This window comes from Falco punctatus (assembly GCF_963210335.1).
Source record: "Falco punctatus genome assembly, chromosome: 3".
NCBI classification, from domain to species: domain Eukaryota; kingdom Metazoa; phylum Chordata; class Aves; order Falconiformes; family Falconidae; genus Falco; species Falco punctatus.
In genome coordinates this window covers 21877081-21902271 of record NC_137582.1, presented here as the reverse complement: position 1 = coordinate 21902271, position 25191 = coordinate 21877081, and the positions used below count along the sequence as shown (strand labels likewise).

The following is a 25191-nucleotide window of genomic DNA, read 5'->3' as shown; positions in this document are numbered from 1 at the left end:
TGAGAGCTATGAGAAAAACAGATGCCAGCTATGGCAAGAAAAAAAAAAAAAATTAACTCTTACATTGATAAGAGTTGACTGTTTCTGGCAAGCAACAAATTGACCAACTTAGTGCTTCCAGAGTATGTTTAAAAGTGGCAAACCAAATAATGTTGAAAATATGCATACAATACTTCAGATATATAGATAAATATATATATAGTTAGATACTCGTGAAACCAAAACGCTGTATGTATTATTGTTGATATGTTCCTTATTTTCAAATGCATTATGAATTTTCCAGCAGGGTCTCACTGCAATCAATGGAAAAGCCTCCAGTGATATTAAGGGACTTTGGATGAGACTCTGAGGAGCTACTGCAAAACAGAGTTCTCAGATATTTTCCTTGTCCAGTAAATCTTTTTCTCTTTAAGCTCATAATTCAGTTAATATCTTTTTTCATCCATAAATTTGATCTTATCAATACTGTTCTGTCCAGGCATGGGGACTACATTATCTCCCTTTATCAAACTGCAACGAAAGGAAACTTTTCCACCCTTGGGGATTTTTTTCCTCTTGCAGATACGTCTGTGTTCCTTTATCTGGTCCTTTTTTGCATTCACTGTAAATCAAAAACTCTCCAGATAAATTTCCTGGATTCCCAGTTATTGAATAAGGCTAATCAAGTTCCCAGAGAACAATCTTGCTTTTTACGTCTATCTGCAGATTCAAGATTCTTAAGGGTTCTTCAGAAAAATATTTTAGATCTTCAAAACAATAAAGTTTCTGAGCGCCAGGTTCACTAGTCTCTTAATTTCAACTCACTTCTTATACACAACTACAGTAACAGCACAGTGTAAGATATTGTGCTGAGTGCTTCAACACACAGCTCAGATCCAAACAAAGAGTTCAGTTCTCTTTGATTACATTAACTTTTTTAATCCAAAAGGTTTTTGGTGAAGCATATGTTCTGCATCATTAAAATCAGATATTCTGGCTTTGATCTTTAAGTTCTCTCAGTTGACTGCTTCTCCAAACTACAAACTATTCGAGCTTTTGAAGTTATCTCCTTGCTCTATACAGAAAACCTGAACCTTCAGCCAGATTGATAGGGTTACAAGATAATAACCATATACCATTGTATTTACTTTTTGCATATTAAATTTTGCTTTAGGAAAAAATCTACAGCTTTTTCAGAAAAAAAACCAAAAACAACCTTAAATAAAGTATAAAACAGAGAGAATTCTCTACATAATATTAGGTACTTCAGTTTGTAAGTGAATCTAGGAAAAATCTGCTTCACTGAACCCTATCTTTTACACTCTGTATTTATCGAAGTAATCCCCTCCCCCCCCGCTTACAAAGTCAACGAGAGCCTGGACAGACAGAGATAGGAATCCTGTGGATTTGAAATAGTGGCAATGGCACACAGTGAATGTTGGCAGCCAGACTGTCACACAAACAAGCCTCTCCACAGCATGGAAAGCCAGAAAACAATTGCAGAAGTTGAGGTGTGACATTACAGCAAGATTAATTAAAGAAGCAGGGCTGCTGAAAATAGCCAAGGCGACCATTTGTCAGTGGACTACAACAGGCATTAAGTGGCTTCCAAAAATAGGGGGACTACTGGTCCCATGACACATCTCGGTGATTCTGGAAGGAAATACCTAGCCCAGCCAGAAAGCCCAGCCAGAAAGCCCAGCCTGGAGACATGAAGCATCTGAGCTCCCAATCACATTGACTGAATGTTAACAGCTTTGGCTGAAACTATTTGGTTGTCAATAACGATAACAGAAACAAATATTCAACCAGATATAAGAAATGCTAGTTAAAATGAGAGTAAATGGAAAATTTAAGATGGAATTATTGACACTGATTGAAAAGGACAGTATTTGTGACTCCATGGAGGAGGAGGGTCACCCAGTCAGTTCCTTGCTACATTTTAACATGATACTAGAGGTGGAGGAGGTGAGATTGGATTTGAATGTTAATGAAATATACAGTCCTCATATAGTGAACAAGTATGAATTCATAAAGTGGAATCAAAGCATAAATGTTTTTGATGAAATCAAATAATTCACCATTAATGTTTATCAAATAATATCTTATAAATGTGACATTTGTCAAGAATAGAAGATCAAATAAAATGCAAGTACTGCTCTGTGCATATAAGAGCGACTATGTCTCTGTGTGTCTGTAAATAAAAAACTACACATTCTATTTTAATTTGGAAAGTTATTTTCATTTCAAGCATTCTCTGCATGGGGCAAATGACTTCTGAAGATGAAAACATTTCCCACACATGCTTCACATCATGTAACAAGAGAAAGATCACTCCCAAATTCAATCTCTCATTCATGTCTTCCCACCCTCCCTTTTTTTTTCTCCCCTTTTTTCCTCCTTAAAATAAAAAAAAAATAATAAAAAAAAAAGAAAAAAAAAAAAGAAAGAAAGAAAAAAAAGAAGGAGATGTGTTTGGCAAATCAACAACAGAAATATTTCAGAAACTGTCCAAGCCATACAATCCTAAACTAATTCGGACTGAAACACATGAAAAGAAAAAGACATCCTGCGAAGAAAAGTCATTTCTACATGCCATCTTTTTCCAATTACTCCCCAGTAATGATTTAATGAGAGCCGTAAAATACAGTGCATATCTACCACTACATGATCATAGTACCCAATGCTTCTGAAACTCAGGTATCCAAATTTACAAGCTTTCTATAATGCCTATTTATCCATATACTTTAACATATGAAAAAGTGTATGGAAATGAGTAGTTCCTCTGATGTTTATGGCTCTGATTCTAAAATTATATATGATGGTCCTAATCCGGAAGATGTTTAATAACTCAGGCCCATTAAAACTGATGAAATTCTAAACTCAAATAATTTCAGTAGTTTAATTGCAGAAATATTTAGGACAATAAAAGAAAATTACATAAGTTTAATACCCATTTTTCTTGTCTATAATTATATTTCCATTATATACTTCCTAGGTTAAGCTAAATCTATACTATCTAATAAACATAATTATATGAAATGTTCATATAATAGACTAAAGAAAGTAACAATTAAAAGCCCATAATTTAGTTACTCTACGTAACTCATCATTCTCAGAGAACGTAATATTGGATTAATTCATTTACCTCCAACCAAGCACTGACAAGCACTCTTCTAGAAATAGATTGTATTTTCCTCCTTCAATTGTTGTTTTTTTTTTTTTTCTAACTACTTCCATTAAAAAACAAACAAAATAAAATGAAACAAATCTTGCCTAAAATTCCTAACTTGTCATGGAAACTTGTTTGTTGATCACATTAGAAGTCTTTCACAGTTTATAAAGTGTTATTAAATAATTAAAATCACTATTAACATGTTACTTCTTGCACTCTATATAAATTTTTTAAAATTAGGTACTGCTTACTACAATGTCTACTAAGTATTTAACTTACATGAACTATGTATACATGAATCTTTACTACATTTTTGCTCCACTTCCCAGTAACACAGATGCTAATTGTTTTCTGAAGTTTTAAAACCAAACACCTTTGAACGGTATTTCTTGTCTGTGGATGTTGCAATGTTGCTGGCCTCACCATGAAACTGTATATGTATACTCCGTTCTGGTAGTGCCTTCTCTTGCCTAAACTAATCTTAAAAGAGTAGGAAAAAATTATATTTAACAAGGTAATAATGATGCAGCCTTGTAGATACTGGAGAAATTGCTTAGATGATATCTGCACACAGATAAGAAGAAAGCAGAAAAGTGATCTTCGAAGAGCGTGTTTCAGGGGCAGCCTGCCTACAGGTCAGAAAAATAAATTATTTCTTGTCTTTGTAGAGTTTCCAGCACAACATCCTACTATTTAACACTTTGGAGGAGGAGCAACTTTTACCCAATTAGAAAGTTTCCGTAGTTCTGGTGAATGAATGCTATAAAATTAAAGGAAAACCAGAATCTGAGCCAGAGCCAGCAACTATTGAAAGCCAGTGGAAGTCAATTCCAATCGCCTTCAATGGGCTCCACGCCCCAGCCTGTGTGTACAGCATTACTTATGAACTGTATACATTAGCTGATCATTTGTTCTCAGCTTATTCTTAATCCTATTTTACAAAGCTAATGTTCATCTTCTAATGACAATCTAATTGCTTGGTTCCATGTTTACTAGTGGGAATGAACCACAAGCCATGTCACTGTAAGCTCCGGGGAGTATTCCAGTGATTAGGAGGTTAAAAACTCACTATCTGTGTAAAGGGAAAACTCGTTCCTTAACTCTCTGGTACAAATTATTTCCAGGTGCTGATAATTATCACTCATGGAGTTTGATATTCCGGACTCTACATCTAAATTTATACTTGACAAGTTAAACTTTTCATCATGTGCAGCAGTCTCCTAAAGGCTGAGGAGAAGGACAGACTGCCGATGGTTGAAACCAATTCTACTTAAAACAGCAACACTTAATTACAAGTCTTGTTGTTTATTTCTTTTCAAAGCATTTCAAATATATCTTTTTCCCAAAGGAAATAATATTGTATATTATTAAACAGATAAGTATTATTGCATCTGCTCATGAATGATAATTGTGAATAGCCAAATTATTATTTGAGAAGCCTTCGAAAGGACTCAGAAAAAAAATTCCATCAAAAGCTAATGTTTCCCATTATGTAGACTTCATGCAGTTATCTTACTGTACACACACACTAAATGCAAAAGATACATAAGTGTGCACATATTAACAGAGATACGACACACAGAAAAGCAACAGATTCAAGCACTAGATGCTTAAATGTATGTTTAAATATACACATGCAAGCACTCCTGCTTATACATTCATATATTTTTGTCACTAATCAGACAAAATTGATTTAAGGAGGATAAAAATAGGGTCTCGCAAGCACAAATTTGAAGGAATCCATGGAACAAGCACCCTATAGCCACCCTAGTATTTCTTAAGTTTATGGTGCCAGTTTTAACCTCCTGCATGGCGCTCTGTAATCTTTTAGGAGTCTGTTTTTTGCCCATCTGGCATGCTGTGAAACTGATCAGTCAATTAATTTTTAAGAAACCCTGACATAAGTTTATTTAAAAGGTAACCCAAAAGCCTCTCTTAAAGCAAACATTTAGTGAATGCCATAGACCCAAGTGCATCCCGTTGCAATATTGAAATTCTACATAAAATTGTCATACTGAGCTGTATCAGTCATTCTTATCCTGGCTGCAAAATTACATCTCCTGAAACTCTAGGAAAGATCAATCTCATGATCTACTGGTGCAGGATTATTTTAATGGACAGGACTTAATTCAGGAAGATGTCTTTTTGCGTTAAAGACTGCATTATGGGAGTGCGAAGGTGCTACTTGTTTTCCCAACAGCAAACACCTGCAGACTCCAGGCTCTCAGTACCTGCAATGTTACTAATGGTTAAATTAATAGTGGCAGGACTTGAAATTGAGTCCACTTGATCTTAGGGTCTCACAGATTAAAGTATTAGTCCGCTGAACCATGTTACTAGACTTCACTTTAATCTATTAGATACTTCCTTGTCTTTGTTCAATAAGCACGGTAGGAAAAAAACAAAACAGTAGAAATCTTGGAAGAGTGACAAGCAAACACACAGAAATTTCAAGAGACAGCCTAGTCAAAGGAAAATAACTACTAAACACTGATCGTCTGTAAACTAAGCAACATTGGGCTGTGCTAGGCCAGATCCTCAGCTTGTATAAATTAATAGGCCTCCAATGCCATGGCAATTTTCATTTATGAGGATATGAAAAAATATTCTGTATTACTTTGATGCTTTCCATGCTAGAATGAAAAGTCTGGGAGAACTGCAAGGAAAGTTCTCCCTAGAACTTTTCAATTCCTAGCTGGATAGTGTGGCACAGGCAAATAAAATGACTCAGAATCACACAACTGTTTGAAGTCAGAGCAAAACATAAAATTTATCACCCTTTTATTTCTTCTGCTCCCACCATCGGTCTCACTGACCAGTGCACCTGGCATCTGAAGAAGAAATACCATTTGTTCAATGACAGTTAGGGTATTAAGTATGTATGCACTTTATGCTTGTGTTTTGATCTGCATTCACTCCACCTAATTCTAGGAATTTAACTGATATGGCCTTTCCAGGTACTTTGGTCACTGGGGAATGAGTAGCAATTTCAGAGCTTGACTCAAGACACCAGGCAGGTGAACACACTTCCCAAAACTACCACCCATCTCTCCTCTTTCACTGACTGCAAGGGGAGCCCAGACCAACTACCCTGGTTAAACGCCTAATACTGGATGTGGCAGTTCAGACCCATGTCTTTTGCACTATCGGCTGCCAGAAGTGAACACAATGCTATGCAGAAAGACAAAAAAAAAAAAGCATCTTTGCTTATATATAAAACTATAGCATGAACTTCATAGTCCACAGATCCCAAACCAGAAGCCTGAGAAAATACATAAACAAAGGCAAACATCGGGGTTGAACAGCTTGCAAAGTGCAAGGGAAAAGTAAAAGAAATCAGAGATACCACTAGAAGCAAACACAACAAAAGAGATTTAAGCCAGGAATAGCCAGAAGCTTATTTCCTTCGTGATTCACAGAGCATATTGCAAAACTGCAGTGAGTTGGCATAAATTTGTCAATTTAAGCTCTGGTAGGAAATGTCTGATAGTAGCAGATCATCCTTAAGAGGGCAGAAGTAAAATGAACTAATATGAAAGGCAGAAGGTGAGAGACAGCAGAAAGAGTTGCTGTCAGCAATTGACTTGGTCTCTTCTGATACTTATTCAAAATTACCTTCTTTCTTTCTTTCTCTCCCCCACTTACTACACCATCACGTACCCTGCAAGTCCCTCCTTAAATTGCATCCTGAACACCATTCCCTCCCTGTTTGTCTGACCTTTGCACCAGCACAATCAACCCAGGGGAGGAACACCCCCACTGCTATGCCTGTGTTTGCAGGAAACAAAGATACGCTGGAGTAACTCGCTCTTTCTTTCCCATTGGATAAAGCATTAAATCTTAAATTGCAAAGGAGTTAAACAATGCCTTGTAGCACATGGCATCGCTGCATTTAATCATCTCCAACATTCTTTTAAGTTCACTCAGGACTTAAAAAGGAGAATTCACTTCACTTCTGATAAAGAGATCTTTAAGTTTTACTTGTATATATTTTTATTTTTTTTTTAGAGAACCACATTCCAGCACCATTTCGTACAATATTCTTAACACAATTTAGCAAAAGCTCTGTAACCCAATACTTATGAAATGAGCTGTCAGGCATAAAGTATGCCAGAATCTCTTAAGTCCACACACAGCAGGACACAAAACTAGTAGCAACTGTACTGAATTACAACCAATAGGAGAAGTCACAGGTCACTGAAGCCACACAGAGTCCTGCTATAGCCAACAATGAAACTTAATGTACTTTCCATGTCCAGAACCATCCGCTATAGAGCTTCTGTAAAACAGATTAATGATAATAGCGGCAGAAACTAGAAAAGAAATGCAAGAAATGGAAGCCCGGCCAATATTCCATTTGTAATTTGTCACACTATCACACAATAGGACTTCAGCGTGAATATGTTGCCAATTTACAATTCAAATAAGCTTCCCTGAATTTTTAAAAGAATGGACTGTACACATCAGTCCGTATGACAGAAAAATGCCCTGTCAGGTTAATTTTAAATGCACATTTTATTTGCTACTGTTAACTAATCACTATCATTATTTCTGATTTTTAAAAGAGGCTTCCATTATTAAATAAAATGCAACTCTGGATCCCTAACTGGAATGGGACTTCTTTTTGTGACCAAGCAGTATTCCCTAATTTACAATATTTTGACTTTACACTAGCTAGTTAAATGGTAATTTTCTGTTGTGTTGTGTTCTTTTTTTTTTGTTTTTCTTTGATCATGTAAAAGACACAAGGCAACACCAGTAAAAGGAGCACGTTTCCTTAGGGCTTTACATAGGTTCTAATAAAGGTAATAGCAATTTTTTCCATTTACTGGCCTATTGATCAGGCCAGCATCACAAAAAAAGAAGAGGTTTCTTTTCGGAAAACATTGTTTACCTATACTTGATGAAATTCCTCCTGGCTGTGAATTTCAGCAGATGGACTATCAGGGGGATGTGTTTGCCTACTGCAGACTAGACACTGTTTCTGTCGGAAGGTGCAGTGCTTTGATGATGCAGAAAATAAAGCCCATGCTGTTTCTATGTTCTATTAAAAGGAAAGCCATTAAGATGGTAGTTAAGTGGTTAATGCCTAAAATTAGACTTGCCACAAATGCCAGCGGCAGGAAATATTCCTAGCATTCAAAATATCGCATCATAAAACAAAAGTTACGCTGAGTTTCTGAAGAAAAGCAAAAGGCCATAGAGCTGAAAAATCATTTAAGTACCCAAATGCATACCTAGCTTTAACCACAAGAAGTCAGTGACTCTAGCCACTTGTTTACAGAAAAGTACCTATGGATCCATCAGCTCAGGGTTTATCTTTGTAGGATTCTGTTACTGGTATGATTTAGGTACATCCTGAGTTGTGCTGAAATCAGGGCTGATAAGAACTAAAGCTGCAAAGGACAAACTGTGGGGTACTGTAAGAATTCAAACTGAATTTATGTCACCATGAAATATCTCCTGAAGCTCCCACCATACTTTATTTAGATGAAAACAGCATTAAAAGTTCCCCTTCTTTCCTTGACAGATAAAGCTCTTACTGTCCTGTTTCTTCTATGCTTCACAGTCCACTGCTCTCCAGTTATCATGAATTGAGTGTCAGGGCTCCACTCTACCCACCTCACCAAAACGATCTGTCTTCAAAATTATCAAAGGGTGGCTGGTGGGGATTCTCCAGGCAGGGCCAGGAAGGAAGGGGCAGATTAGGGGAAGGTTTATTTTTCACTCAGATAATTTCAAGGATCCAATTCAGAGCAAAGCCTCAAAACCCACTAGGTTGCCACAGCTGAGGACAGGAAGGGATGCAGAGTAAGTAAGTCTTCAGGTGGCTGCAGTGTCATGGAAAACACTATAAGAGCTGGTGGGTAGTTCCACCACAAGACAAATAGTCAACACAATGTGTAATTAGGTTCACTCACAGCATCTGCTAGAAAAAACAGAAGCAGTCCATATCTCTTTTAGAGCTACCTCATGTACAGGCACCTTCTATCAGGGTTAACTGCAAAATTCACACTACTTACCTGGGAACCTGCTGGGGTTCATTACACCTATTTGTGGTTGATATCCTAAGTCATGCATGCTATTTAGAGAAAGATGTCATTTTTCAATGTCTTTAAGGGAAGCTACTTACAAAGGGGCATAGCAAGGTATTAAAAACCAGGGGGATCAACTGGCAGTATGATGAACAATATGTAGTAATTCTTCAGCCTATGTAAACTCAGAGTCATTTTACTCCAAAGCAAATTTCCCATTACTTTGATATTTGTTTTGAAAGCTTTTTTTAACCTGCATCTGATCATTGATCTATATTTATATACAGCTTACAGTAAGAAAAAATTCTGAGTCTGTCATATGCAACCATTGAACAGAAACAGAGGAGATTTACACACAGGAAAAAAAGTTTTATTGAATCAAAGTGTAGAATACATACACAATGAATAAATATCCTATATATTTTCCAGGATAGGATTAGTAAGTAGGAACTCTGAAGTATTACTGCCAGTTCTGATACTGATTATATTCTGTGTACTTTGGCAAGTCACATAACCTTCCTATCTCTGACTGTAAAATGAGGATATTAGTTATCAGCCTCACAGGGATGTTGTGAGGATTAGTTAATGCTAGAAAAAGGACACACAGTGCTTTACTAAGTAAAATCCATCAAAAACACATGCACAGTAAATAACACCAAGTAATTTGACCTGGAATTTAATACCGTTATAGTCTATGATAGTCAAAGTCTTTTGGATAAACAAGTCAAGTTAAATTTCAACTAAAACTGGAACCAAACCTAAAATGAATTTTTAGTTGAGGTTCAAAAAGAAGCAGTTATTTTAAAGGGTTGTTCCTATTATTTCCCTGTCTTTCTCTAATTTCTGGGTCTCACTTGTAGTCATAAGAAGCAGCTCTGATACTCTGCAGGAAAGCTTGATCTTGTGGTTCTTTCTGGCACATCCTACAGGTTCAAGAGAGGTTTGGGTAGCTTAACTAAACATCTCAACTTTGGGGTATTTCTGCAAACCAAGCCAAAGCCCATGGCATATACCAATCACTGATTGTAATGCTTTTACACTCTCCATTGCAGGAGTTTTGTAGAGAAGAAAATCTTCACGTTATTTCAAAACGTTAAAGGCAGAATAAGTGCAAGAAAATGAGAACTGTGATTCCCTGAGGTGACATTCAAGTGGAGACTGAAAGAGGGTGGAGTTCTTAATCCTAAAATGAGGCTTGTAATTACTTCAGCACATACCACCTGGAAATGTCGTTTTTCAAATACATCAACGCAGCGGATGAAGAGTAGTGTTACTATTTCAGGGCTACAGAGTTCATCACTATCCAGCGAAATAAGCAGGCCAGCTTATTTACTGGTCCAAATTCTGTTTTCTGCTGTGCTTTTCCTCAAAGGTTTCCTTGAGGCACTGAGATAGTCATGGGGAACTTGGCATTCAGACTTGTAAACGAAAGCAGCTTTGGTACCTGATTGGAAAATCAATCCTTTCATAGATCTGAGTCAGAACTAACTTTAGGTTTGTACTGTTTCTACAATTAGGGATAGTACTGATTTGCCAGTGAATCTAATTTCATGCTGTCACTGCAAGGAAAACACATGGGTGGGGGTTTGCCTCTTTTTCTTTTTTTTGTTTCCAGTTAATTATTCCAACATCTACCAGGTTTTAAAAACACCTTCTCTAAAATTACAATTTTAATTTTTTTGGCTGTTTATTACAAACATAAGTCTCATAAACAAACTAGATCTAGATACATAGCCTATTTCACCAACACAGTCTACAGATTTGAATTTTTGATGCTTTGTATATAAGGACTTCATCAACTTCAGTGGAGTTAATATGTCACCTGCTGTCATTATAAGTAAAACAGTAGTGATTTTTTCTTTTACATTGTTTTCCATCATAAGTGATACATTAATATGAAAATATTTTTTTTTTTCAGTTATATACTCAGTTCATCCAGCAACACACCCAAATTTTGGTCCTCAAAGAAGTTGGTAGGACCTCATAGGTTCATTCACAGAAGAGGGCTAACTATGCTACTCGTAGTTCCTACCTGGCCAACTTGAGGCATGTGTTTTTATAAGCTGTGTTTCCCAGATAATGGCATACTGAAAAGGTAGCTGTTCCCCATGAAATGTGTAGTTATCAACTGAAGACTAACTTGATCATCCAGTGCAAAAAACAGACAGACAAATGAAAAAGACCTAAATCCACAGAAAAGTAGTAGAAAACGCATGGTGGCACATATTCCAAACATGTCTCCAAAATAAATCTATTGCAATGTGCAGTACAAATGTGCCTTGTATTTATAACTTCTTTTCAAGTTATCTTTCAGTTAAATATAAGCTTGTATATGCAATGTATTCGATCACTCACTTTACTGTTCCATTCTCCTTTCCCTCTTCCTCTCGGCAGATCACAATTTGGCCTTTCATGATTGAGTCTGAATGTGTCATAACTGTTCAGTTCCTTCCTGCTAACGCCTCTTAACATTTTACTCTTCCTTCTGAGTCGAGAGTCTTCTTCACCTATTTGCCTTATTCTTGATCCCCCATTTGCCCCATCCTCCCTCGGTACACTTCTCCTCTGTTTCCTTTCTTATCAACAGTATCTGTTTACATGCTGGGTTTGAAATTTTCCTGAGGGCTGAATGAACTGTTTGCTGTATTGCTCTGATTATGAAGTACAACAGGCAACAATACTAATAAAGCTAAGATAGGGTAATTCAAATCTGTTGAAGAAAAACTAACAATAACAGAACACAATGGAATAATCATTCCCTTAACTCAGTGATTTCCCTGCAGCAGAAAAAGGCTTTCTGAATTACATACAGAATAACCTTGGCACAGCTTCATATAAGTGCTGGGGCCTACTAAGGAAATGTTTGATATAATGCCAACAATGGGCAATAAAACTGAAGTAAATCAGATACTAAATGGGTAGGACGCAGCTTTCTTTTAGGGCTGTACAGCACCTAGCACACTTGCATCACTACCAGAATTTTTTATTTTTTTTAAGATTTCTAAAAAAGTGTTATCCGTAATCAAAGTCAGATTCCTTTTCCTTTAAGATCTAGTTTGCCTGTTTCTGATCTAAAGTCACTGTTTAAAAGTTGGAAACAACAGGTCCTTCATTATCAGTGACATAATAGAATACATTAATTATTGCTGTTACCTTATAATTAATTTTATGTAAAACTGGGACAATGTATCTTTTGTTTTTAATCTTGGATATTCAATGATGGTTTCAATTAAAGTCTTTTGTTTATACACATATGGACTTCTGAGATTTATTTCCTAAAAACAATTGTAATATTGTGTACTATATGCATAGTAATGTGAACTCTGAGGGCCAGATTCAGCTCTGTTGCAGGTAAATCTCATTTGTTCTGATTTCAACATCCACACTACGAGGCCAGAGGCCAGAGCAGGCTGAGGTCCATAAAGTTAAAGCCCTGAAAATACCAGATCATTTAGGCTAGAATTCTGTATAAAGCGAGGGATTACATTTCACTAATGATCTCTGTAGTGAGTCCAATACCTTGTATTTGTCAGAATTCTTGCAGAAAGGCATTCAGTCTTCATCTCAAGTATCAAAAAACGGACAGCCACCTTCTCTTTCCAACAGTCCTTTTTTCAATGGGCACCAGTCATCACTACTGAAACATATCCCTTACTTTTCATTTGAATGCATCTAATTTTGACTTTCAACACCACTGGCTATTTCTTTACTTTCAGAACAAGCAGAAGAGAGTGCTGGCTATTAGCACTTAGTATTTTCTTCCCGTGAAGGTACTTTAATGTCATTAATCACTTCAACTTCCAATTTCCTTGTTGTTAAGGTAAGCAGACAGTGCTCTAAATTTCTGCTCATCTCTGTAAGACATTTGCCTCACTGAATAATTCTGTGGCTCTTCCCTGCTTGTCCCTTCAGTTTTATTTACCTTTTTAATTTATTTATTAAAAATGTTAGTAATTCTCTAGCTAACAAAACATGATGCAGTGGAGCAGGGCCAGGTCTGGATTTGGATTTCAAGCTATTTTTGATCAAACATATGAAGCCATATTGTACAGAAGGCTAATTGCATTTCAATTCATGTCCATTACAGTAATTTTGTCCTCTAAAAGGGCTGCAGAGAAAGCTGGATTATTTTTACACCATTAAGTAAGACAAGTGGAAACAGTTTTTAGAGAAAGGCTGAGACCACAGAGCACAAACGACAATGGCTCTTTGTGTTACAAAGGTGTTGTTGGATGTTTGACTCCCCATAGACTGTTCATGGAGCTGAGCCCATGGATCAAGCAGACAGCATGGTCCTAAACACTATCAGAGGAAACCAGCATGATAAATGTCGTTTTCCTTTTTTACTGGTCATGCTGGACATGGTCTATTATCTTTAAATGGACAGACAGTTACTGTAGAAAAAAGAACAAGGATGCTATCTCTACCCAGGCTTGTTATAGTCTCCAGGGCAGACTGTGAAACACTGCTGATAAACAAAGCAACTGCAAAAGCTTATGTCACTCCCCTGTAAACAAGGCAGAAAAAGCAAATATTTAAAAGTGGTAGTTCATAAATTATGATCATCCCCACCCCCATCAAAAATCCATTAACAAGGAAATTTTTCAGGCAAGTAAACTCTGCCCTAGGAACACATGTTCAAGATTTTTTTTTCAGACTTAACCTAAATTAAGGTCAGTGACCTTAATCCCTTCCATTGTGATTGCCTTTTGCACCAGGAATGCAATAGGACAGAACAGGCTAATGAATGAAAAACTCATTCAACTGCAAGTCATATTCATTCATCTCACCCCATCCCATCCTGAAAAATCTACCTACTTACGATCATTTACTCTGAATGTATCCCGTAACTTACTGGCGTATTTGTTTCTCTTGTATTTCCCTCTTTTAGGCCTTTGCTTCAATTCAGTGTAAAACTGGCCTGGTTCATCAGCTGATTTAAATCAATTTGAGTCAATTAACCTCCATGTGGCAGCATCAGCCCTCATCTTCCAGCCCACCACTGCTGGCAGTGCCCCTATTCTCCCTGCCAAACAGTTCTGTGCTGGGACATAGGCTGGTAGGACTCTCTGAATCTTGCCATTTATATTGAGGTACTACTCAGCTGCTTTCAGCTCTTCCTCCATAATATCTCAATTTATTTAATTCAATCCTTTCTCTTCATTTACATTGTTTAAAACTCATTCAGATACCTACCACTGTCTTCTTTTGCTTTGTAAGAGCAACATCACACAGATTGCATCTTACCTACTCAAAACACATGTGCCAAAGAACACCCTCTCATTCATCATTCTGACCATCTCAGGTTTCCTTCTCCAAGTAGTTCCCACCTACTCCTCCTCTAACATATAAAACTGAAAATGTTTTATTGAGAAGAAAACCCCTTTTCCTTCCAAAGACCTGCACTGAACACCTTTGTGTTGATCACATAATTTCTCATGTTACTAAGAGTCTTAAATTAGAACAGAACCTCTCTTCTGAGAGGGCATCATGCCTTATTACGTATTGCAGTATAGTAAGTGCCTAAACTTCAATGCATCTTCTGGATGCCACTGCAATTCCGACTGCCCTTACACAGCCACTGTTAGAGATGACAGCTTCTATTTTGTTGTGACTGGGGGGACAAACCCACCTTTGCCAATGCAGAAAGGTGAATGCCCTTCTGCAACACCCACCCAACGATGGGTAAGGTGGGAAGGCAGGAGGCTTGGACTTTCCTCTGTTTCAGTGAATGCAGAGTTATGATCTGTCTTTGGGTAGTTTAAGCAGTGTTTCCTTTCTTACTATCTCTGCACCCCACTGGACCTTTACAAACTAAGGAAGACCAGAATTCTTCCAAAATTTGTAATCAGAAAATACCACTTCACAATAATTAAAACTTCCCATTAAAATGTGCCAGTTAGAGGACTACATTCATTGGGATCTGGAAGTAGCTTCTACACAAGAGAGCTGGAACTGCTCCGTACAGGAGGTGTCCTCAGCCATAGCTGATGGGCGTTTGGATCCTCGCTCTTGCCCACCCTGTGACTCCCACAATCCATGTGAATATCCAAGTACTGTAGTTACCAAGCTATTTTTCACATTTATACAAATAAAGATAAAACTTTAGGTTTTCGTCCAATATGGAAAAAACCCAATGTGAATCCACAATTTTTTTTCTATGAAGTTTTTGGGTTTAGACAGCTATAGCTGTGCTGTGACTTGGAAAGCCCTCTGAACAGATATGGCATCATCTGAGTGACAATATAAGACCAGGGAGAATCCTCTTATGCTTATTCTTCATACAGGTTTAAAAAAAAAATAATGGCATTTTCTTTCAGATTTTCTTTTGCAGATTTTTGTTAGCAGGATTTGGCAAGTTGCTACTAGATGTTTGCATCACAGAACGAGTGCTAGCTGGCCTTCTAGGATGCAGAATACCCGTTACGTTCTCCTTGGCCACATTTCACAGGTTTCACAGGTACTCCCTTCACTCTACAGCAGCACACTGCTAGCCATGTACTGACCCATGGCAAATTTAATCACAAGAGTTTTACAATATTTGAGCCTGAGGATTACTTACAAACTTTGCATTAGCATACGCTTTGGTAAACCGATTTGAAAAATGCTACTTAAGGAATATATTTACTCTCAATGGACACTCTAGGTTATACGCTCAACATAAAATACAGCTCTGCAAATACTACCACAAAGTCTTTGGAAACAAATAAATATGTTTTTTTCTTATGTTGACAATGGGAACAGTTCACTGCACCAAGCTGCCAAATGAGCAACCCAGAAGTACTGATTCATTTCCCAAGACAGCTTTTCTTATTAACAGCAAAATGGTGAATGTGAAAGAAAATGTGGTCCAGAAGTCACAGGCCTCCCTCTAGTCTGGAGACCTGAGTCAGAAGTAAGTGTAGAAGTTGTGATGATATTTACCCATTTAGGAGTTTAATCCCTTCAAGTTACCTTGGAAAGCTGATTACTTGATTGTTCACCTCCATTTTTATTAGAGATCGTAACTTCTTTGTTGCTGATGCAAAATTCACTCTGTCAGATGACTGACAAGTGGCACTGAACTACAAAAGTGCTGTATTAATACAGATTATGCTGATTAACAAAATTATTAAAATTTGATTCAATGGTACTCCAATTCATAACTTTGAGATGACAAGGAACATACAAACATACAAAAAGGCAGAACATAAGTTTTGCTCCTTTCAGCAGACCTGCAGTTTATAAATAGCAATTCTTAGTATTCCTACATCTTACTTTTTATTTAATGAGCATTTTGGAAGAGTTTCTCTCCCAGCTTTAAGCAATTTCTGGTTTAAAAGTTATCAAGGCTTTATTGCATAAGATAGCAGCAGACCCTGAAAAATTCCAGCACAATTGTTTTTCAGCCTGTGACTTAGTTCCTTGGAAATTTTTTCAGTGTCACAGGTTTGGATACCCAAATTCAACCATATAAGCTTTTCAGGATGTGGAGGGGTTGCGGGGTGGAGACTGTAGAAATGAGCCATTATAGGGAAATGGTTCCCAGAGGCAAGAAAACCGTATTGTCCACACAGGCTTTTCCACACAGCCTCAAGTCAAAGGGATCTCAGAAGAGACGAACTTTGCAGGAGCAAAGTCCTCCGAGCTTCAGCAGGTCTCTAGGATATGTAAAAGAAGCATCTTTTTGATAAGAATACCTGTCTTTTCCAATGCTATTCTGTTATGCCACAATGTCTGTGATCTGTAACAGCTTTCCATGAGGAAGGATGCTGTTACTACTGTTTTTCTGAGACTGTGCTCTAAGCCACTGCAAAGGAGATTTGGGAGCCGAGATTAAACAGTTTCAATGACTGAAGGTTGTAGCATGGCTATTGGCTGACTCTGTAAGACTCCATTCGGTGTTAATCATCCCTAAGGAAATGTCACAGCATGAAGATTTTGGAGATGGCTACAGTGAAAAGGACATTTCAAGATCAGGGAAGTTTTGCCTCGATCCAGTGGCAAAATCCAGGGCATGAGTAGAAGGGATCACTCAGCACATAGGTTTCTAGCTGAACAGCTGGATTTCTCAAAATAACATATGTTAACATGTGTGATAAAAGTCACTTACAGATAACCTGAACAAAAAACCCCAAATTATTCATCAAGAAACTTGCCACATCCTCAGTTTTCTGTTATACACTGAGCTTTCATAACCAGTTTCACAGGGTTTGTCACACAGTGTTTTTGTCTAAATGTATTTCTAAGTTGCGTGGGTTTATTTTATTACTCTGTCAGTGAAAACTCAGTTTCTCATATTATGTGGAAGAAGAAAGTCTGCAAGACCATCCCAGCTCAAGCCCTCAAAAGCTCCCAATTCCACATATATATTTGAGGTTATTAATTCTAGGTAGAATCCTAGCATCATTATGCAGATATTGTTTCCCTGCTCTGATAAGCACTATCATTTCAAGAAAGCCTCATTCAGAGCATTTTCCTGTTTGGTTTTTCACAGAAATGAATGTATTATAGTCAGTAGCATAGGTGGAAGGAATAAAAGAAAAAAACTCATTTCTTTTAAAAGAAGTGTGAAAAATGCATGCTAATAAGGGCATTTATCTTCAAAAGCACTATAACTCCTAGAGGTTATCCAAGCAGACCCTTGAGAGTTCAAAGAAACAGAGATATTATTAATATTATGATGCTCCCAGCTAAAATGACTGAAATGATTACTCAGGGATTGAGGAGAAAGCCATTTGAATAGATAGTGCTGTATCTCATACAATAAATGCGAAAAATACAATTCTGTGGAAACAATATGGTATGAGGCAAACATCTTAAAGTGTAGACGTCAAATACAGTTTTGTAGCTTGATTCAAAGAGATACTTCCACCTCTTAATTTATTTACTCTTTGTTAGAGCTGTACCACTATCCCATCAGATAAACAAGCTGGTCAGTTGGCTTCACCCCACCATGCAGTGTCAGTTTTTAGCAGGTGTGCCTCAAGGACTCTTCCTTTCTGCTCTTTGAATCATTCTGTAGACACTAATGAGCATCCCTCTTCAGCTTTAATTATTGGTCCCTGACAAGTCAACATAATAGGAATCAGCTTAACCAAGCATACTCCCCAGTGACATGTTCAATTACTCAGGTTGTACTTCTCTGCGAGAGGTCTGAGGGGTTGCTAATTTAACATTGACAAAAAAATAAACAGAGGTATTGGTTACAGCTTATCTTTTGACCCTTATGTCACCAAATCTAGCAAGATACCTCCTCCTGGAATGGTGCAGAAGATTAAATACTTAACAATTAATATCCTGGTTTTACTTTAAAAATAAAATTAATACCTGCACAGTGATTTAAGTCAAGCAATGTTTTATGAAAAGAGACAGACAGTGACACTTTGATAACAAGTGTTTGTTGCTGTATCATTATACTTATAAAGCCATTTGTTTTTCAGTTTTATAAACTACAATTAAGTGGTAGTGTTTATTTCTTGACATTTACCATGAAAATAAAAGTAGCAGGATTAGTTCATTTCTATTTTTGGCATACACAGACAGCTATTTTCCCATAACCAGACATATCAGTGTAAGAAATGTGACTAGGAAGACTTTTCTTTAACAAGCTTGTTAATAAGAAATTATATGGCATTTTGGGGAGGGGAAAAAAAAGTGAAGACAGAAACCGGGGCAAGAACAGTATCTGCAAAAGAATATTTGGGAAAAAAAAAAAAAGTTCTAAGAATAAACTATTCATTTCTCTCCCCATAAAACATCATTAGCTTAAGATCTAGCTGTGTAGCTGAGTACAACTATTTTCAGATGTGTGCCCTCCCTGAGCATCATCAGTCTAGTTTTCAAATGATGGTAGATACCACTTGTAATAAATACAAAGTATGTCTGTGTTAATGGCCAGAGACACTTTCTTGGATTTAATTCATATTTTGTAGAAATAAATTGAAATTAAATTCAACTTTTAAAAGTCAAATTTTCATCTAACCTGGCCTCAGAGATAACAAAGGACCTAGAACCTTGGCCAATACTGTTGGTCTCAAGCAATGCATTTCTGATGACCTGAACAGGTTTATCAGCCATTTGGCCAGCAAAGTGGCATTCTGAACACCTCCTAAACTCCTACCAGATACAAGTATAAGTAAGCTTTTCTTTTTAGTTTTGTTCAAATATTTTAACAAAAAAAGCTTGAGATTTTAGTATAGCTTTACAGAATATTTCCAAAGGCTAAAAATATTCAAAAAGTCAAATTCATGCTGAGGCTCAAGAAGAGATATATATACACTTCTTAAAAATAATCCTATGTGTTTCATAATATTATTTTTTTTCATTTCAAAAAGTTAAGAGAGCAGAACACTCCAAGCAAATAAGCAATCAACCTGAGGGAAACACTGGCAAAGGAAGGAAGTTAAATCCTCACATGAGTTTCAGAGAAAACAGTATGATTTTGTGTTTTTCATTTCTCAACACATTTCACAAAAAATAAAATCTGAGTTTTGCAGTGCATGATTTGCATCAGACATGATGCAAAAGTATCACATTTCCTCACTGTAAAAATGACCATCTCTCCTGACTGACTGTGCTATTTACCAAATACATATTAAAGCTTAATGCATATGACAATTAAGCAGGCACTCATTTTATAGTAAATATCTGTGTAAGCACTTTGGACCACAACTAAGAATTCAGTTAAAACCTGGACGAAGGACTTGGAACATGGGAACTTCACACGCAAACCCTGGCTTGAGTGGAAGCAAGACCACACCTTGTATAATGTACTATTTCACAACTATGCATTCAACCTCTTCCAACCTTTTGATCATCTTCCCTGTTTGCTCCACTGTTCTTCAACAACAAAATCACATTTGAGTGTGGCTTCTTTTTTATGTTTAGAAACATCTTTCTCAATAGAACTGAAATTTCATTCAGCTCATGACAGTATTATTATCATTCTTTTTTTTTTTTAATTCCACATGGCTTATATAGTTATAAAAATGAAACTTGATTTTACTTAGATTGAAACATCAGTTATTAATTGTGATGGCTGTTTTTAGTGAAGACACATCACTAGAGAAAGCCAGATGTCAGGCTTAGTTTCTGGAGCTCACAGTAAGTTCCTACTAATAGAGTGGTTCTGGGCAAAAGATGAACATACACTATTACAAAGATATACAACAGCACAGTAAAAATACATATAATCAGTTCTCATTCTAGAACTCCTTCGCAGACAAAAATACAAAAAACCAGAAGATTATAGGGATCTAGAAATAAAACCTTTACTGCTAAGAATAATTCTTATCAAGTCCAAAGAACCCTTGATAACACTAGAGATAAAAGCCTCTGCAGGATGCATGACATGCCCAACAAAGCTATAGCACAGTTATATCAGTGTCTAGCAACATAGTGGGAGAGTTCTGCAAACAAACACCATATGGAAGAACAGAAATATATATTTAACCTAAAGCTCTCTAATTGCCTGGGTTTTAGATGAAAAGATCTTTGCAGCATCACAGAAATGTTTCTTCTGTTGCCGAGTTTCAGAAATCTAACCTTAGGCTCTCTTCACTGCCCGTGGGAAGAGGCAATTCATAACCTAAATATTCTCGGTATCCCCTAGAACCAGGCTGTCTCTCTTGATTATTCATGTGCTTTGGCACAAGGTGGTTGGAAATGAGGACACACTGTCTAACATACAGGAGACATCTTAGATACTTCCATCAGACAAGGAGACCTTTTCACATTAAACAATCAAGCGTGCTCCCAGCTAATTTACATTTTGGAAACATTTAGGTAAAATTAATCCAAACCTTAGTTAGATTTTTTTAACCTTTAGATTAAGTACAGAAACTTTTTTTTTCTTTTTCTTTTTCTTTTTTTTTTTAATAAGACAAAAAGTTCTTTTACCGTCCTGGAGATTGCAGAACACACAAAGAGCAGAACAGAAAGCACACAGCATGTGGGTTGCTTAGGTACTGACACATTACAAAGACAACTCTCAGTAAGTTTTCTTTATCATCATAAAGAAAACTTCTCCAAATAACTGTCAAGAGTGGGAAGCCTAATCCACAACGACTTAGTCATACTTTCAAATTAAAGGTAGGATGCCACACAGAAAGCAGTAAAAAGAATCACTCTTCTGGTATGTTTTCAGCCTTGGACAAAAAACAACACATCTTTCCAATTTTCAGGACAGGCTGACGTGCCCTTAATGATTAGCATTTTTTCTTAATTCTCCACAGTGAGAACAAGGCTAACTAGGCGGGGGGGAGGAAATTTTAAAAAAATGTGGTCTAAGATCACTACATTTATAGTAGTGGTGGAAAAACAATCTTTCACAATGTTGCCACTCTCTTCATCAACTAAATTAGAGGGAAATGTGTCGTGCCGTCAGCTTGTCAAAAGCCTCTTGCTACTGAAGATGCTACACCAGGAAGGTTAATTCTCGCAGCAAATTAGACAAACTGGATTTTCGTTTCTTTTGGTGACTTTTATATGGCTGAAGCAGGTTCTTCAAAACTGCTGCACTGTGACCTTTTATTTCAGCAGCTGTCTGAAAAAGGGCCTCAGACAAACAGTTCAGAACCAGGGCATGACATGGAAATAAGACTTCACAGCCTTGGGCTAATGTGGCTCAGCACAGGATAAACATTTTTTTGTCTATCTTTCAGGGTTTATCTCTTTTATGACTCATGTTGAGTAATTGTTTCCACATCCCTTTCTGTCATAAGGGACAGGGAACATGCTCATTCAAGACAAGAGCTTTACATGGAATTTAGGAGGAACACGACACAATCTAGAGCTCTTGCTGCTAAGCCTTTGGTTGGATTGACTTTGTTCTTCCCCCTTTTACCCTGCCCCTCATGCTTTAGCCAACAGTCCAAGCTGGTAGCTGACTAAAAGAAACAATCTATGTGAGGGCTCTGAAACGTGCAGTATGGCTGCTGGCAGTGATAAATGAGAGTTATAACTGATATATCTCGTTCCATTGTATATAAGCAAAATCACACACTGATAAGATAACATATAAAGAAAATGGCTGAATGGAATCTCATTCTTTGTTCAGCAGATAGTAATCTCATTTCACTTTTGTTATTTAACATGAAACATAATCTTAGCTTGAGAAAAGAGGAATTTAAAATCTTCCTTTCAGAAGTTCTACCAAGAACAAGAGCATTACACTTACACCATATGAAAACATACCATAAAGTACAGTTCAAAAAGCCAGGGTACCAACAGGATCTTATTTACATGTTTTACTGTTTTATTATGTATTTATATTATGTACCTTAATTAAATCTTATCTTTTGATTCTATTATCATAATATGCCAGTTAAAGAAACAAACAATCTCCACCCCCAAATGAGGGGGGCGGGGGAGAGGGGGGAACACAAAGCCACAAGAAAAGCCTACCAGCAGCATCAAACCACTCGTACTGGAACTACAAGTTCTTCTGGTTCATTTGCCAATACTAAGCTCAGTAGCAAAGGCAGATTTGATGATATGCAACAATGCTTTTTGTCAGCATGTGAAAGTCAATCACGTACCATTTACAGGAGACAGCCGAAATGTGGCTCAGGGAAGAGCCAGGCACTCCAGGTGCAGCCCAGAAGCACTTGTGAAGCTGATGCTACAGGGCATGGGCAACCTCGCTGCAGGTCCAGCTCAACCTACAGTGAAATCTCGAGCGCCATCTCCCACCTACTGACCTCTCCGAAACTCTTCTGCTTCCCTATCCAAGTCACAGCATGGCTTTTGTGGCAGGCACATTCAAACACAGTCTGGTAGAAACGGGGATGCTGAATATGAAGATGTTTAGGATTTGGAAGGAGAAGTGTGAGGTCCTTCAGCAAGGAAATGGCAGAAGACAGTAACTATCTACATACGCAGTTTTCAGTTTGCACAGCTATAATCACTCACTCTCTCTACAGAAATAAAAAAGCCATGACAAAGCTGAAACCTGTGGTAACACTCCTGCTTTCAGTGATACCTGGAAGAAAAGCAAATCAACCTAGATAAATTGTCACAGGTTACCCTCCTGTAGTTTTCTGCCGATTACCACATTTCTCATCAGATTACATGTCCAAACTCAAGACCAGATGTAGCACAATATAAATCTAATTATCTAGCAATACCTAGTTTGATTCCCCCAGAATACTACTAAGAGAGTGTGAATCTAAAATAATCTGTGAAAAAATGGGTGAGGGGGGGGTGGAAAGAAAATAAGAATAATTATTGTTACTCAGTCTTTAATAAAAAAACATTCACTATATTTAGAGATGGGGAGATACCCTGATCTTTCAGTGAAAAAATTTGAGAAAAGGAAGCTTCCAAAGCAGCCTGACAGCTGTTCTGCAATGCACACTCAACTACTGTGCCCAGATAGGTAATAGCTGTTTGCATGCTATTACTAATTAACCCATACAATATTTCACATAACATTTGCTCACCTGAGGTGATTTTGGAGCAAAAAATAAAGAGAATGAACAAAGCTAAAGGAATACAAGAGTAGTAGGTTAAAAGTCTTACTCCACATATAAGTACTTCTCTGTAACCACCTTTTTTATCTTTCATATGTTTTTTCCTCAGTCTTTTCTATGTTATAGAATTGGCAGCACATGACATTTAGACAATAATTAATTTTTCAACCAAGTCCAGCAGGTTTTGGTTACCCAGCCATCCATGCCTAAATTGATGCAATGCAGATGTACAAGTCAGTCCCTTTAATACCTACTTCATTAACAATAAGCTCTTCAGTGTGAAAGTAAAGGACTCCTCACCCACATAACTATCTAATAAACTATCAAGGATTTTCAGAGCTTTCATATGAGTGTGGAAATACTATCAGATGTGTTAGGCATGACTTCTTTTCTTCCTACAGTTCTTTTATATAGGAGCACGGGGGTACAAGGCATCATCAGTTTAATGAAAGACAGGAAGAAAATATTCTATATCAAAGAGTACTAAGAGAAAAACAAACAAAGTAAGTACATATGGAAATCAAGAGCAGTCATGGCAAATTTTTCTATTCACAATAGCCAGAAGTACCCTACTTTCTTCCATTCCTAAAAAGAAAGAAAAAAAAAAAAACAAACAAAAAAGACAAAACCAACCAAATAAACCGTAGGAACAAAACCAAAGACCTAGCGAGAATGGGCTCATTAAAAATACCGCTTCTTTCTCTTGTTTTCCAGCCTTTTTTTTTTCCTTTTAAGAATTTCATAATGCAAGACCATCATACTTACACTTCAACTAAACTTGTAGGATCAAACAATTCAAATCTTTCAAATCTGCTTGTGCTGCCATTCTTTTTATAGCTAATCTGGTCAAATGACATAAAGGGAAAACCTGATGTGATGTAAAAAACTGGAGAGTTGAGTATGTATGGAGCTAAGCAGCCTGCCTATGGAAGGTTCACGGAGAAGATATCACTATCATTTAGCACAGATATCACTATCCTTTAGCACATACTCTATATCTATTTATAAACTAGCACAGACTCTGAAAAGCCCCCTCTTTCTTTGCTAATACACACAAAGTAAGAAAGAATACATAAAATAAGGTGGGTCTGTTCCTGTAACTACATGTACATATTATGGGATATACAGTTATCAAACAAACTGAGAAAGGCCAGTTTTGGTGGTAGAAATAGGAAAAAACAACTAATGGTTCAGTTCATCAGAACTTTCAGTGACTATCTGAAAGGAAGCACTACAAAGCTTATTATAGTATTTCAGGAATATGTCACCTCCAGTAAATCTGCTTTGTTAAGAGTCACATGTTTATGAAAAAAAAATAATTAGAAAAAAAGACCTAGAGTTTCATTCCTGTGATGCATGTAAGCTTTCTAAAGGGGTCCTGTTCCTGTGTAGAGATGCAGCTCCCTAAGAGATACAGAATGATCTCCTTTAAAAGATTTTAATCTCTAACAGAAATTTTAAAGATAACAAGCATTCAAAGGAGAAGGCAATAGAGCACATAAGGCGAGGAAAGTGCTCAGCGTGATGATAGGCTGACAGACCACAACAT

General features: G+C 37.0%; 1 protein-coding gene and 1 long non-coding RNA gene across 8 annotated transcripts in view; one reads left to right on the top strand and one right to left on the bottom strand.

Annotated features, from left to right (window-relative positions):
• Positions 1-25191, bottom strand: part of TRPS1 (transcriptional repressor GATA binding 1) — a 220083-nt gene that overhangs the window by 100605 nt on the left and 94287 nt on the right. The window lies entirely within an intron of this gene.
• Positions 1-25191, top strand: part of LOC308060341 — an 89155-nt gene that overhangs the window by 44422 nt on the left and 19542 nt on the right. The window contains exon 2 of the long non-coding RNA XR_013926682.1: positions 1-25191. This exon is cut by the window's left edge and continues 2876 nt beyond it; it is cut by the window's right edge and continues 19542 nt beyond it. This is a non-coding gene — a long non-coding RNA (uncharacterized lncRNA).